This window comes from Prosopis cineraria, unplaced genomic scaffold (assembly GCF_029017545.1).
Source record: "Prosopis cineraria cultivar Desert tree isolate PC_DT_omini unplaced genomic scaffold, ASM2901754v1 PC6, whole genome shotgun sequence".
NCBI lineage: Eukaryota > Viridiplantae > Streptophyta > Magnoliopsida > Fabales > Fabaceae > Prosopis > Prosopis cineraria.
In genome coordinates, this window is record NW_026555337.1 from 28358746 (window position 1) to 28375621 (window position 16876).

Consider the following 16876-nt stretch of genomic DNA (forward strand, 5'->3'; position numbering starts at 1 on the left):
CACAAGCCATGTGCTATGTGAAAGGCTCATCGTTCTGAATGGATTAAACCCATCACTAGCCAAGCCAAGTCTGATATTACGAGTTTCAAGAGCAAAGTCTAGATGCTTTGCATCAAAGTCTTTCCATGCTTGGCCATTAGCAGGATGCCTTAGTTTACATCCCTCGAACACTCTTTTGCATGCCACCTCAATGAATCTATAGTTCTTGAACACATAAAGAGCCTTTTCAATCTTCAAATTAAAGGAAAGTGCCTTAATACTTTGGCAAGAACTTTGTGAACTTTAGTAGATTCTTCAAGGTCACTCTCCACCACAGGATTTTCAATCCACCTTGATACTTTACAAATATGACATATGTCATCTTTCTTATGCTCTTTCCAAAAAAAAAAACATACAATTGTTGGGACATGCATCAATCTTTTTATAATCTAAGCCCAAGTCCCTTATCATAGATTTTTATTTTATTAAAAGAGACAGGTGTTGGAAATTGTGCCTTAGGGCCAATCATTGTACAATAAACATTATTATTTAATGAATTTCTCTTTTATTATCATAGTAATTGCATGTTCACTATGATAACTGTATCCTTAGATAAACTATAGTGATTGTTCTAAATGTCCCTAGTTGGTCATCTATGAGGGATCATAGATGAAACAAGATTAGTATGCCTTTGATTAATTATAGAGATATAAATCAAAGTCATAGAACTTGAAAGAACATAAGGTACTGGACTGACCCGCTATGAGAAAGATGCATGGTACAAGTAATAAGCTTATCTCATATGTAACCATATCACTAAGCCCATTAACTTGAGACCATCATAGATTCCAACATGATGACCATTGAATTTTAACCTAGTCAAAAGTTACCTTTAACTGGGTGATCATAAAGGTTATGATTGAGTTTGAGTTTAGTGATATTCATGCAGAGGAATATGAGTGGTCAAGATGAAATTTATCCCTCACATTAAGTGAGATATTATTGGGCCTCTTAATGAGTAAAATTGAGAAAATGTATAGCCATATATAATGGAAAGAATTTTTCTTTCCATTGCTATAGTCAATCCACTCAGAGATCAAGAATGTAAAGGTTAAGTAAAGGAGAATGATAATTTCATGTCTCAAACTTGACCGAAATATTACGTGACGAAAGAAATATGATACGATTATATAATAGATTGCATCGGATCATAGATCCCCATATGAATTAGGTAGTTGCAATGTCTTGTTAGAGGCAACTTGTGACTTGTGGGCTAATAGCGTAATTAACCTATTATCAACTTCATATGGACCTACAAGACCATACACAAAAATAGCCTAACTCAAGCTTTAATGTCCAAATTCATTGAATATAGAATATGCCTAAATTCAATGAATGTAATATAGAATGAATTATATATATATATATATATATATATAATATTTATTTAATAATATTTATATATATGAAATATAAAATTCAAAATATAATTTTATATATGTATATATATATTTACAAAATATATATATTCATGTGTGTGAATTTGATATATATATATATATATATGTATATGTATATGTATATGTATTATGATATATGAAATTAAATATATATATATATATATATATATAATATAATATAATGTACATATATATTTTTGAAATATATATGTGTGTGTGTATATTCGTGTATATATATAATATAATATGTATATATGATATATATTATATTATATTATGTTAATTTTAAATTTAACTTTATATAATAGATTAAATTAATAACTAACATAATATGAGAGAATATCATATTAGTTCTATAATTTAAATTTATAAGATAAATTTAAATTAGATATGATATTATAGATTTTATTTATGAGATAAATTTAATCTAAATTATGGATGGCTATTCAAAAGAAAGGCAAAAATCCTAATCTATATATAATAGATATAAGAGGACGTATATAGAAAAAATAGAAAAAGTCTCTTGATGGCAAAAACTTTTGAGAGCCACGAAAAATCTCTAGTAAATAAAAGGACATTTAAATTGACGGACGGACGGACATTAGATACAAAGAGCAATAGCACGCTGTTCACGTTGGGAAGTTGTTCATGTAGATACTGGTAGAGGGAGCAAATCTATGTTGTCAGCTCCTGAGATCCAATTACTTGCAGACAACACATGAGGAACTTAGAATTAAAAGGTAATTCTTCCATCCACCTTGACTTAAATGAGTTTATTTGGTCCACATAAGGATAGGAATATAAATTTTTTATCTTCCACTACACTTCCCTATCTAATAATGATATCAGAGTTAGGTCTAATTGTCATTTAAGTTAGGTTTTAATTGATTACGTTCTTGATTTTTCATGCGATGGATTCTTGCAATGAACATTTCCATAATAATTTTGAAATTTATACGTGATTTTTTAAAAATTAATATATATTTTTCATGTAATGTTTTTGACACACACACACACACACACACACATATATATATAAATTCATTTTATATATTCTACTTTTATATGATATAATTAAGTTTACTATGATGCATATTTTCATTCATATGATGTGCGTTTAGTGATATTCATACAGAGGAATATGAGTAACCGAGATGAAATTTGTCCTCACATTAAATGAGAGATATTACTGGGCCCCTTAATGAGTCAGACTGAGAAAAGGTTTTATCCATTGCTATAGTCAGTCCAGTCAAAGATTAAGAAAGTAATAATTAGGTAAAAGAAAATAACAATTCCATGTCTCGAATTTGACTGAAATATTGCGTGACAAAGGATGTAATATGGTTATATGATAAGCTACATCAGATCATCAATCCTCATATGAATTAGGTAGTTGTAATGTCTTGTTAGATGTCACTTGTGAATTGTGGGCTAATGACGTAATTAGCTTACTGCTAACTTCATATGGGTTTACAATGTCACATACAAGAACAATTCAACTCAAGCTATAATATCCAAGTTCATTAAATCTGAAATATCTCTAAATTCAATAAATGTAATGCAGGATGAATAAATTTTACACACACACACATATTTGAATATTTATTTTATAAATATTATATATATATATATATATCTAAAATATAAAATATAAAATATAATTATATATATATATATATATTTTTGAACTATATATATTCATGTGTGTGTATCTTATATATATATATGTTTATGTATATGATATATGAAGTTAAATATATATAATATATATATATATATATTTTCAAAATATATGTGTGTGTGAATATATAAATATAAATATAAATATATATATATATAAAAATAAAAGATATATTAGAATTTGATAAAAAAAAAATTTCAATCAATTTCTAGGATTAGTAAATCAAGCCAAAAATTATATTTCAAACTTATCAAAATTAACAACAAAAGTAAGTAAATTAGCTAAAGAAAAGACAATATGGACATAGGATAAAGAAAAAAAAATAGTAAATCAAATAAAAATTTCATGTCAAAATCTACCCAAATTAACCATCTCAGTAAATAATGAAATATGAATAATTTATACAGATACTAGTAAAAATTATTGGGGAGTAGCTTTATATCATATCAATAATAAAGAAGAAGAAGTAATAACTAAATATGCAAGTGAAAACTTTAATCAATCACAAACTAGATATCATAAGAACTGATAATAGGTGTACAAAAGTTTAAATTATTTATTGTTAATATTAGATTTATCACAAACTAGAATTTTTAGCAATAGTAAAAGGTGTACAAAAGTTTAAATTATTTATTGTTAACATTAGATTTATTATAAGAACTGATAATACTTAACTAAAACATTGGCTGAATAAAAGAATTAAGACAACTCAATTATGTAATAAGATATTGATTAAATGGTAATAAGACATGTCTTATTATGATTATGAAATTGAATATATCAAAGGTAAAAATAATTTTGTTACAAATTATTTGTCCAAATGGAGCCAAATAGAAAGGAGACATATATGATGACAAATAGTAGTGGTGGTGGTTCACCAACGACACCAATAATGACCTTACTAGACCAAGTAACCATGAAGGTGAATATTCTAAAAATGAATATGAGCCTAATTGCTGGACAACTACATACAAGTATTCAATCATTATCTAAAACAGTAGCTTATCTCAGAAATGAGGTGAATATTTTGACAAGTAAAGTAGAGGCCGTAGAGAAATCTAAGGAACCATTATCTCAATCCCCTTAAAGACAAGTAAAACAAGTAATTAATGTCTCTACACAGACATCTGATTTTCAATTGCAGTCTTATAGTCTAACTAGATCTGGTCTAATAATTCCATTCACTGAAATAGTAAAAGAAGCTCAAAAGGCCAAAGCCCAAATAGTTACTAAAACACTTAAGAATAGTTCTTGTTCTTCTACTTCTACTTCTTCTAGGAGAAGAAGTCCAAGTCCAGTAACCTCACCATCCTTCAAAACTTTAGGCCAATATAATTATTTTAAACCCCTTATCAATAAGACCAACCATTTTTTCCTTCCAACAACCAACAATATCAAATATGTTTCCCATTATTCTTTCAATAAAGTCATTATATATCCAGGAACTAACCTAGAACTTGCAAAAGGCCTTTTTAGTTATAGCCTTATCTACACAATATATCCATATAATGACATGTTAAAAATATCCAGACTTTTAGATTCCATCAAAGATGCTGCCAAACATTATTTTGGAATAGTAACTTAATACAAAGTCTTTATCCCATGTTACTCAACAATAGCTAAAATAACTCCAGATAGATTATATTCTTCAATTAATTTGATTAAATTTAGGACAACAAGAAGACCTTTTGGGTATGACTAAGAAGAAAAAGAAGACATTATGATAAAGATCTCATATACAAGATCTCCACTATAAGAGCACAGAAAGTGAATATTATTTTTCAAGAACTCAATAGAACAATAATTGTAGATGAAGCTCAGTGAACATATTTCACTAGACCCACTACATGTATATTCTCAATAGAAAGAAATAGTAGGAACTCTAGAAACTTTAATAATTGGTGTAAGAGATTAAGAAATAATCAAACAAAAAATGATGAAGGGACTAAAAAGAAAATATGTCAAATATTATTTGAACATACAATTCACAAATGCAAGTATTGTAAAGAAAACAAGACATGCATGAAAATATAAAACAAACAAGAATAGAAACAGAAAAGTTAAGAAAAGGACAAGAAATAATGAATAATAATATATGATTTATACATGCACAAATAGAAAAATTAGAATTTGAAATATTTGATAGAGAAAATGGAACAAATTATGCAAAAAGAAAAGAAAAAGAAATAAAACAAAAACTAGAAATAGAAATAGAAAGAGAATTAAAAGGAGAAAATCAAATAAAAGAAGAAGAATTTGAAGAAGTTAATATAGCTACAGAAATAATTTTAGGAAATTATAATTATAAACCTAGAAAGAAAATACAACAAAAATCACAATAAAATGTAAATATAAATATGGCTAAAGCAATAGATGAATTAGAAGATGATGAAATAAGTTAATCAGAAGAATTAGAAATGGAATTAGAAAAATTATTGGTAAATGAAGAAAATGAAGAAAGAGAAGAATTAGAAAAAAATAAAACAGCAATATAAACTTTTGATAAATAATAATTATGATGAAGCTTTTATAAATATGTAAAATATAAATTCACAATTAGTAATTCATGAACAACCATATGGAATGTCTCAAGACTTTAGATCACCAAATTTATATGACCCATCATATAATAATAAAATATAGAGTCAAGTAGAATATCAAAAGAACCAAGAGATAAAAAATAATGAACCAGATGAAAAAGTAGACTATGAAACTGATTTTATAAAATCAAATAAAATAGAATGTAATAATATACCTTTTATAGCTACTTTTAATACACTACAAAATAATAAATTTATACCAACACCTTTAGCACAATATGAAGATAAATAAATATCAAATTTAGGAATATGGCTAGATTTAGACTATAACTTAGATAATAGTAAAATAATAGAAGAATGGGAAAAAGCAACATTAATAGCATTAATAGAGAAAAAATGTGAATATACAAACTGCAACTATGTTAATAGAAGCAATATTTTTAAGAAATGTACAAAATTGGTGGGGAAGTAAACATCAAGAATTTAGAGAAAAATTTAAGAAGCTAGATAAGATTATAGAAAAGTATAAAAAAATTATTATTAAATGAATTTGGAGGAATAGCAAGAGATATATATGAAATAAGTAAACAAAAAGATGCTATAAAAATAATGCATGAAATAGAATTATGTTCATTAAAACCAGAATATTTAAATGTTTTTATATGTGAATATAAAAAATATTTCTATAAAGCAAGATTAGAAGACTTAAAAGAAGAAAGATTTTATTTAGATCTATTTTATAAAAAATTACAAAAATTATTGTCAAATACAATATTAGAAGATTATTATAATACTTACCAAGTAACTTCATTTGGAACTGATATAATAGATGATTTAGATCAAGGACCAATAAATGTACTAAATAAAGCAGACACAATGGGAAGAAGAGAATTACTTTTAAGTATTATAACAATCTTTTCCTAAAATTATTTTACATTAGTCATTATTATCATCTATTACCCAAAATTTTACACTTATGACATCTCTATTATTTATTTTTATTGATAAAATTATTCTATTTCCTTCATTAGTTACTTTTAAGTTATTATTTGTTAAACTTAATTGTATTCCACTTTTTTTCTTTTTCTAGGTCTACTAAAGTCATTACATTTATCCAATTTGACTCTTATTTTACTTCTATTAATGTAATTATTATTTTCTCTAGATTTTTCATGTCTTACTGATTCTAAATTTGAGATTATAGGTCTTTCACTTCTTGATCTTAATAATAATCTCTCTTCTTCTAATATTCATCTACTTGTTCTGGGTCTTTATTCTAAACTTAAGCTTCTTCTTATAGGTTGATTAATATTTATGTTTAAAGTTGGTGTACTTATCCTTAATGATCTTTGTCCAATTATATCATTAGTTAATAGCCTTCTTGAATTATTTTCATTTTTATAATATTCTATAGTATTATCTAGTTCTATCTTAATTGTTCAAGTATTGTTATTTTAGTTGGATCTAATTCAATTCTTGTAATACTAGCATAAAATGTTTATCAATAGTTAATTTTTTTTATTTCTTTTATAAATTTTATGTTCATTAATAAATACTAATCCTATCATAGCAATTATACAAATGGTTCTTGATCCTGATAATAATTGTATTCCTCATAATTCATGATATATTAATAGAGTTTTATTCATATTCTCATTAGCTTTGGATATATAGAAATTAGTATTTACTATAAATTCTAATTTTTGATATATTAGATTTCTTATTAATATTCCTAGAATACTGTCTTCAACACTATTTATTATTCTTTCATTAGTTATTAACAATTCTATTGATGTATTTCTTCCTTTTTGAAAATAAGCTTTTATTAATAAATGTACTCCAGCAATATATATTTCAGTTACTTCATCTTTGAATGGTAATTTATTAATTTCTACATCTATTAATGCTTTACTTATCAAATGTATTCTTAATACTCTTTTTGTCAGAGTTGATTTTATAGGGTGTTTCTTTTCTGATACTACACAACCATATTTTTCTTTTTTTTAGATTTAATAAGTTTTTCTACTTTATTCACAAAACCTTCATTTTTTAATTCTTTAGGTTTTAAATTTAATTTAGTATCTCTTATTTTTTTTCATATTGTTTTTAATTAAAAGTCATTCTTTTTTGAATTATTCCTTGTTCAGCTTCTACAACTTTTTCATATTCATCATATTCATTCTGATTATTACTTTCAAGTTCATCTTCTAATCTATTCATCATATACATATAACTCATTTATTCTTCAAATTCACTATTTTTAGTTTCACTTACTATTTTTAATTTATAGATTTTTGTATTTGATCTGTTTAATTTATTTTTTATTTCAGATAATTCTTCATCATATCGTATTGGTTCTAAATTTTCTTCATAAGCTTTTTTCAATATTTTTATTATTTTCTTATCTTTTTTACTTGAGCAATTAGGTGATATATGTCCTAATTCTCCACAATTATAACATTTACATTTTTTAAGTTTTTTATTATAATTAATTCTTCTTTTTCCTTTTCTTTTAAAGAATTTTCTTGGTTTATTTTTTCTATATTTTTTATAATATTTATGTTTTAGATATTTCTAAATTTATCTTTAATTTTATTCTCTTTTTTTTTATATTTTTCTGGTTTACATCCCCATTTATGTCCTTTTATTAATTCTCCACATCTTAAAATTATTTTATTTGTTTTATAATATTTCATATTTCTCCAAGCATTTTTACATTTATCAACTATATATTTTCTTAAAAATAATTCTCTTCTTCCCATTGTATCTACTTTATTTAGTACATTTATTAGTGCTTGATCTAAATCATCTATTATATCAGTTCCAAATGAAGTTACTTAGTAAGTATTATAATAATCTTTTAATATTGTATTTGATAATAATTTTGGTAATTTTTTATAAAATAGATCTAAATAAAATCTTTTTTCTTTTAAGTCTCCTAATCTTGCTTCATAGTAATATTTTTTATATTCACATATAAAAATATTAAAATATTATGGTTCTAATGAATATAATTCTATTTCATGTATTATTTTTATAGCATCTTTTTGTTTACTTATTTCATATATATCTATTGCTCTTCCTCCAAATTCATTTAATAATAATTTTTTATACTTTTCTATAATCATAGCATAATATTATCTTCTATAACTATAATTCTTATCTAGCTTCTTAAATTTTTCTCTAAATTCTTGAGGTTTACTTCCCTACCAATTTTGTATATTTCTTAAAAATGTTGCTTCTATTAACATAGTTGCAGTTTGTATATCCACATTTTTTTTCTATTAATGCTATTAATGTTGCTTTTCCTCATTCTTCTATTATTTTACTATTATCTAAATTACAGTTTAAATCTAACCATATTTTGAATTTGATATTTGTTTATTTTCATATTATGCTAAATGTGTTGGTATAAATTCATTATTTTTGGTGTATTAAAAGTAGCTATAAAAGGTATATTATTACATTCTGTTTTATTTGGTTTTATAAAATTAGTTATATAGTCTACTTCTCTTTCATTTGGTTCTATCATTCTTTCATCTCTTGATTTTTCTAATATTCTACTTGACGCTACATTTTTATTATTATATGATGGGTTATCTAAATTTGGTGGCCTAAAGTCTTGAGGCATTCCATATGATTTTTCATGAATTACTAATTGTGAATTTGTATTTTACATATTTATAAAAGCTTTATCATAATTATTATTTATCAAATGTTTATATTGCTGTTTTATTTTTTCTAATTCTTCTCTTTCTTCATTTTCTTCATTTTTCAATAATTTTTCTAATTTCATTTCTAATTCTTCTGATTGACTTATTTCATCATCTTCTAATTCATCTATTGCTTTAGCCATATTTATATTTATATTTTGTTGTGATTTTTGTTGTATTTTATTTTAGATTTATAATTATAATTTTCTAACATTATTTATGCAGCTCTATTAGCTTTTTCAAATTCTTCTTCATTTATTTTATTTTTTCCTTTTAATTCTCTTTCTACTTCTATTTCTAGTTTTTATTTTATTTCTTTTTCCTTTCTTTTTGCTTAATTTGTTCCATTTTCTCTATCAAATATTTTTAATTTTAATTATTCTATTTGTGCATGTATAAACCATATATTATTATTCATTATTTCTTGTCCTTTTCTTAATTTTTTTTGTTTCTATTCTTGTTTGTTTATTCGATATACATACATACATACATATATATATATATATATATATATTTATATATGTGTGTGTATATCATATGTGTATGTACATATATATGAAATTGAATGTGTGTATATATATATGTATTGTGTGTGTATATATATATATATTATATATATATATATATATATATATATATTTTTTCAAAATATATATGTGTCAATATAAATAAATATATATATATATAATAAAAATATATGATATATATAATATATTATATGCTATATATCATATCTAATATTCATTTATCTTATAAATTCAAACTATAGAATAGATATGATATTTTTTTTATATCATGTTTGTTATTAAATTTAAAGCTAACACAATATAATGTAATGTAATGTAATATATATATATATATAATCTATTTATAATAGATACAAGGGGACGTATATGGAAATAAATAGAGAAAGTCTCTGATGGTAAAAATCTCTAAGAGTCACAAAAAATTTCTAGTGAACAAAAGGACATATAAATTGACGGATGGACATTAGATACAGATAGTGCTAGCATGTTGTTTGTGTTGAAAAGCTATTCGTGTGGATACTAGTAGAGAGAGTAGATTTACGTTGCTAGCTCTTGTGATCTAATTACATGTAGACAACACGTGAGGAACTCAAAATTTAAAAGTAATTCTTCTATCCACATTGACTTAAATAAGTTCATGTGGTCCATATAAGGATAGGGATTTAAATTTTTTATCTTCCACTGCGCTTTCAAATCTGGCTTAGCCTCTTTAAATAATGATAGAAGAGCAGTGAATGATGCATTGCTCTATCTATAAAGACATTTAATCAAATACAGCCGAACAGTGAATGATAAGGTGGAGAATGTTTCACAACTAGGGTACAATTCTTTTTTTGGCATTCTCAACTAATTTATAAAATTTCTTTGCATCTTTATTTTGGCCTTCATGTCCTTCATCTGCTTGAGCAACATCTTTAGATGTCTCAAATAATAAGCCACTGATATTATCATTTGAGATATTATCATCAATATCACCATCAAGATTCATAAGACTTATTTTTTCACCATGATAAATCCAATCATTGTAGCATTCTACAAATCTCTTACTTATCAAATGATCAAAGACTACATCTCTCTTTTCCCAACTATAATTACAACATGTAGCAAAAGGACACAAAATCTCATCTCCTTCAAACTTTCCTTCGGTAAATGCAACATCCAAAAAGTATTTAACACCATCAATATATTCTTCATCATACTGAGATAAGCCAACCCAATCCTTTTTTATCATGTTTGGTTAACTGAATAAACCAAAATTACAAAAAGGGAATAAATTAAAGAAATGAAAAAAAATTAAAAGCCTAGGCATTAAAAACAACATACCAATATTTGTTCAATGGTAATAGAAAATATAACTAGATATATTTTGAATATATAACTAGATATATATTTTTAAAAATAATTTAAAGAACATCAAACTTAACAAAATAATGATAATCAATAAAGAACATGATATTTGTTGAAAAAAAATAAGATATGTTCAAAATGCATATGAAATAATGAGTTAGAATTCTTATAGAAAGGATGAGCCATCCCATTCTCATTTGCAAATTCAATGGTTGAGGGATAAGCTTTTAAAAAAATCCAAGAAGAACTTTAGGGAAAAAAGTCCCCAATCAATGACCTACATGCAAGTGTAAGATTATTTATATATGCATCAAATCATAGGGATGAATGGCACTTTGCATGTGTTCAAGTATTGTACATTTTGGAAAAAAATAAATATTAAAAGAAAAAATTTGTACAATTAGATGAATACTATCAATGCCTTTTTTTAATCTGGCAACAACTAAGCACATCTCTAATGATTTGATGCTCCCTATTTTTCTCTCGCCTATATTACCACACTTTTGCTTCATTTGATAATCCCAGATCAGTTTAAAAGAGTTTGCCAATGAAGCTTTGATGTGGCAAAATAATTCTTAATAAGAGTATGAGTACATATTGTTAAGACTGATAAAATATAAAATATAAAATCCTAGAGAAGTCTCAAGTAAAGTATTTAATTAGTAATAAATCCGATTTCAGCCAAAATGTTACTAGATGATAAAAATGCCACAAGCTTCTCCACGCAATGCTTTATTGTTGCAAATTGATGAGAATCTCTCTAAACGAGGCATCCTCCATATTCCTCATCTCTTTTATCTATTTCTTTCTCTCTCTGTTTTTTTTTTTTGGTTTGTTGTAGACAAGTAATAGCACTGTAGCAATCACTCCAACTTCATCCAAAGCCTAATGCAAACAAACAGTACCCAAAAGAACATATATATGCCAAGGCCATATCTTGTCACTATAACCTTTTATGTCAGTTTCAAGTTGGGATTAAGCTTGACAGAGGCCCTTTCTTCAGTTTGAAACATATGGGAAATGGAAGCTGACTCGAATTCAATTCAAACTTACACTGAACTATTTGACTAAACCAGTTCCATAAGGATATAACAAAGAATCACTAAACAGGAAAGAGGAGAAGACCAAAAAAAAAAAAATAATAAATGAGGCGACCAAAAAAAATATATGTCAAGCTTTGAATGGATGCGTTGTTCCTTGTTCAGCTCATATTTCTCAGCCTTCTTCCTCGTCAAAAGTCATATTGCATTCTTTATTTAAAATTTGGTTTTTCAAAATACTAACCTCTGAACATAAGTAGAGCCATGGATTTATAGCAAAGAAACCCAATCACAAGCAGAAACCCATGAGCAAGAATGAACTCACGAAGCTTGAGATGATAGTAAACAAACCCATAAATCCCAAATCCTTGAACCTTTTAATTTAAGATGAGAAAAGTTGGAACAAGTCGGCTCCCAAATGAGATACAAATAGAAACAAAAATGAACAGGAAGAATTGCAACAGTGCAGTGGTGGAAGAGCCCATGATAGGGGTAGTAAAATAAAAAATAAAGCTCGTGACGAAATTTGAGTTTCAGCTTCTGGTATTCTTCTAGTTTAATTTTAAAATTAAAAAGTTAACTTAAAAGGAATTATCATAAAATAGCGCTAAAGCAAAATAAAAAATAAAGTTGGTGCCAAGTTGGGGGTGAGAAACTTATAGTGCAACATCATAAATATACTTGAGCTATGTGAAATAACTAACAAATATTATAAAAATAATATATTATATAAGATACAGTTATAATATATTACTTATTTTAAAAAATAAAATGCAACAAGTTAAAACTATTGCCAAATTCTAATAGGCAACAATTTTTAAAGGTTACTTACTATTTGTTGCCTAAAATAGAATTTAATGGCTATCTTTAGAAACTGTCTCCTATTCATATATTAAGCAACAATTTTGAAACTGTCCCTAAATAAAGTGTTGCCTAAAGGCAAAAATGTTGTAGTGATGGGGTGCCAATGAAGTTGCGATATACATATACATGCACAAATGACATGTATAAAAATATAGTTTCTTATTTTGTCAGTATATTAAATACATGCCCCCTCTTATTTATAATATAAGACATTTTTAGAAACCCTACTTGATTCAAAATATATTAAATTGTGTCACTATAATATTTTTTAATTGTGTCTTTACTTTATATATTTTTCCTTTTGAAAAATATAATCTATCGAAATATCAATTATCATTATTGAGATACCTACATAAGGCATTTAATGGAGGTACAATTGAAAAATGTGCTCATATTTTAAAAATGTTAACTCTTCAATTGACATTTTTTTAGCAACGAATTTAAAGTAGTTATCAATACCTTATAGACATATATTGTAAATTGGAAGAAGTATAAATAACGTTTATTTAGAAAAAAAATATTAAATAAGTTTATTTTTTATAATTTAAATTGCTGATAGTATTGATCAATGTTTGTTTAAATATATTAAAATTTAAATTAATGTTTTATAAAATTTAAATAATTATTCTAATCTTTTATTTAAATGATTAATTTACACAGAAATATAAAAATACATTATAAATAAATTTATATATTATTTATATTTTAGAAGAAAATATGTTAATTATATGATTTTACTTTAAATATTTTTATATTTGTAAATTTTTTACAATTATATATATTATCTTCTAATTTTTTTTAGATGATAAGATTATTTTTAAAAAATATAAATCAACAAACAATTTTTTTTGTATAAACTTGGCCCACTACTAAAATAGGTTTTAGTCCCTTTAAAGCATACTTTAAAGCTTTAAGACTTAAATAAATAGGATTTAAGCCTGCAATAGCAATAAAATGTTATTAAAATATATAACAACATTTGAGTCAATAAATAAAGTCCTCTAGTTGAAAACATGAGAAAGAAACCATTAAAGGGAACGTTGCGAGGGGATGCTATTTTTTTTCCGTAAAAAATATAAATACTAAAATATTATCAATTAATTAATAGGTAAATTAAGAGGTTACCACGTAGGATTAAAACAACGTCATTTAGTGTTTTTTTTTATTAGAGAGAACATAGGTGATGGAATGTTCTGGGTGCAATTAAGAATTTCTCGATGTGCTTTACCCATCCACGGTTTTTCTAAATTATGTGCAAATCAGATAAGTTATGTGCAAGATTACCAAGTTTGTCAGCACCATACATATATGTTGTCCCCATAGGGTAGATTACCAAGTTTGTCAGCACTATACATATATGTTGTCCCCATAGGGTTAAAAAAAAATGAGATCAACCTTCCCATCACGCGCCATGAGGAATGACTTTATAGCAACCAATTTCTAGAACGTATAAAATAGGTTTTGTTAAAAAAAAAAATAGAACATATAAAATAGAACCAAAATTTTCAATCGTGAGGGATTTCGCAAATTATACATTCATGCACAAGAATTGACCATGAAAATGCTTCAAAAAGCAGTACAGCTAATAGAGGGGGGATTCCCACATAAGTCATTTTTTCCCTTTTTTGTTTCATAATAAACATATTCTACATTACACAATCATTCCTTCCTTCCTCTCTTGTTGATCCATTGTATCACAGAGAGTAATTCCTTTAGTTTCTAACGAGAAAAACAAAGAAGAAGCACTGCATAAATGATGATCCCAAATATGCCATAAGAGAAAAGGTCATTTTTCTTCCCTGTTGGTATCAAATATGGGTTGCATATGGCTCCAAATACAATGGCTTGCCTGGCCATCAATGTTTGTAGTGTTTCTCACACTTGTGGGAAACAACTCTACTACATATATCACAAAGACATCGAAAGATGTAGCTGCACCAAAGAATGAAACCAAAGTGATGACTAGTTTCAGTATGTGTAGTTTAATTCCTATCACACTACAAATCAAACAACAAATCCCACTTGCTATGGTAAAGACAAGGAGTGAAAGTTTTCTTCTATAGTTATCCAACAAGTACGTGGCTATAAAACCTATCATGTCCAGTAAACCATACAAGACAATACTCAAGTATATGTTGAATCCCGCATTTCCCACTTTGAAAGGCATGCCAAAATACACCATTCCCATCCCAAAACCAAGCACTAAAATTGCTAATAGTCGTTTGATAGCCCATTTTTTTTTCAAAAATTTCTTTGATTGATGAGTACAGGTTGAATGTTGAAGCACTTTGTTTGGCAAGTTCTATTAGCTGACCTGAAGTCAAAGTTGCACCACCTTGTGCCGAAGTAGTAGAGATTCCTCCAAGTAAAGCTATGGCTTCCTTTTCTCGACCATGCATGAGAAGCCACCTGGGAGACTCAATGACAAAAAGATAAGCAAGGATGGAGTAGCAAATTCCAGGAATGGATGCCACTTCCATGAGGAATCTTTATTAACATAGGCAATAGTAGATAAAGATAGAAACCCTAACGTGAACCAAATGTACTCAAGAACTCCAACTCAAAACCACAACTCTTTACAAACTCTCTGTCAACAAAACCAAAGAACAAGTGCCAATCGATGAGCAGCAAAATCCAATCATAAACTCAAAAACAGAGTAAACCCAAATGTTGGTGGAGAAGATAATGATGGACAAAGCAATTGACATTGATAAACAGGAGAGAAAGAGCATGTTCTTCCTGTCAAGAGATGAATCTGCAAAGGTGGCAATAAGAAACCCAGAAATAAAGCATCCTCTGAAGAAGGAAGACTAAGGCAAGCTTGTAATGAATGAACCAACACATTGAAGGCCCTATTAAGATATGATTGTCATTAAAGAAGGTCCATCCCAGGCCCGACCAGATCTAGGGAGCTTGCAAATATCAGAAACTTGTGAGCTACATGTGGCATGATTGGTTGTTGTGCAATGCCATGCGGGGTGGTCATCAGTGTAGATACTGATGAATGATTGTTGTGCATCGAAGAACATTGCTACGGACACAAGGAGGGATTGTACAAGTTGTGCCCACCTAAAGTTTCCCAGACCTTGCTCTATCATATCATCTAATGATGTTTGCGAAGCTCTATTCACTTCTGAATCAAGATTATGAGTTGAAATCTCTATCGGCCTTGTCATTTCTATAAAGTTATGTTGACTCTCCCCTATGATATCATCCAAAGATGATGATAATGAAATTTCCTTCCCTTCTGAATCAAACTGAGATAAAATTTGAATTGGCCCTTTCATTCTTGCTTGGTTTTGTTGAGTACAATTATACACCAAATTAATTTTAATTGAATCAGTAGAAATAATGAAGATAATAGTTGAAATGACCACTTGAAGAAGCCATCATCGGTGTCAATAATGAATGAAGACACATAATAACTAGCGATAAGAGCAAGGTCCAGGCAAAGAACAAAACCCCTCGCATTCAAATCTAGGAAAATTACAAATATTAAGGTCAACAAGTAAGACAAAAAAAAACATGCATGGCATTTCATTAGGCATTATATTACAAGGACATGTGATACATGTATGGTAACCCGAGGAAGATTCTTGAATCTCATAAAGTGAACAATTCTAGCAAGTACCAAACTGCAGATCCCATGAACCAATTTTGCACTCCAACATTAAGTGGTTTATAATCATAGCGTAAACCTTGAGATGCAAGTAGATGATTGAACT

General features: G+C 26.8%; 1 pseudogene; it reads right to left on the reverse strand.

The window, feature by feature from the left end:
- Window positions 1-14856: 14856 nt before the first annotated feature.
- Window positions 14857-16343, reverse strand: LOC129312778 (organic cation/carnitine transporter 2-like; annotated as a pseudogene).
- Between the last annotated feature and the right edge of the window lie 533 nt (window positions 16344-16876).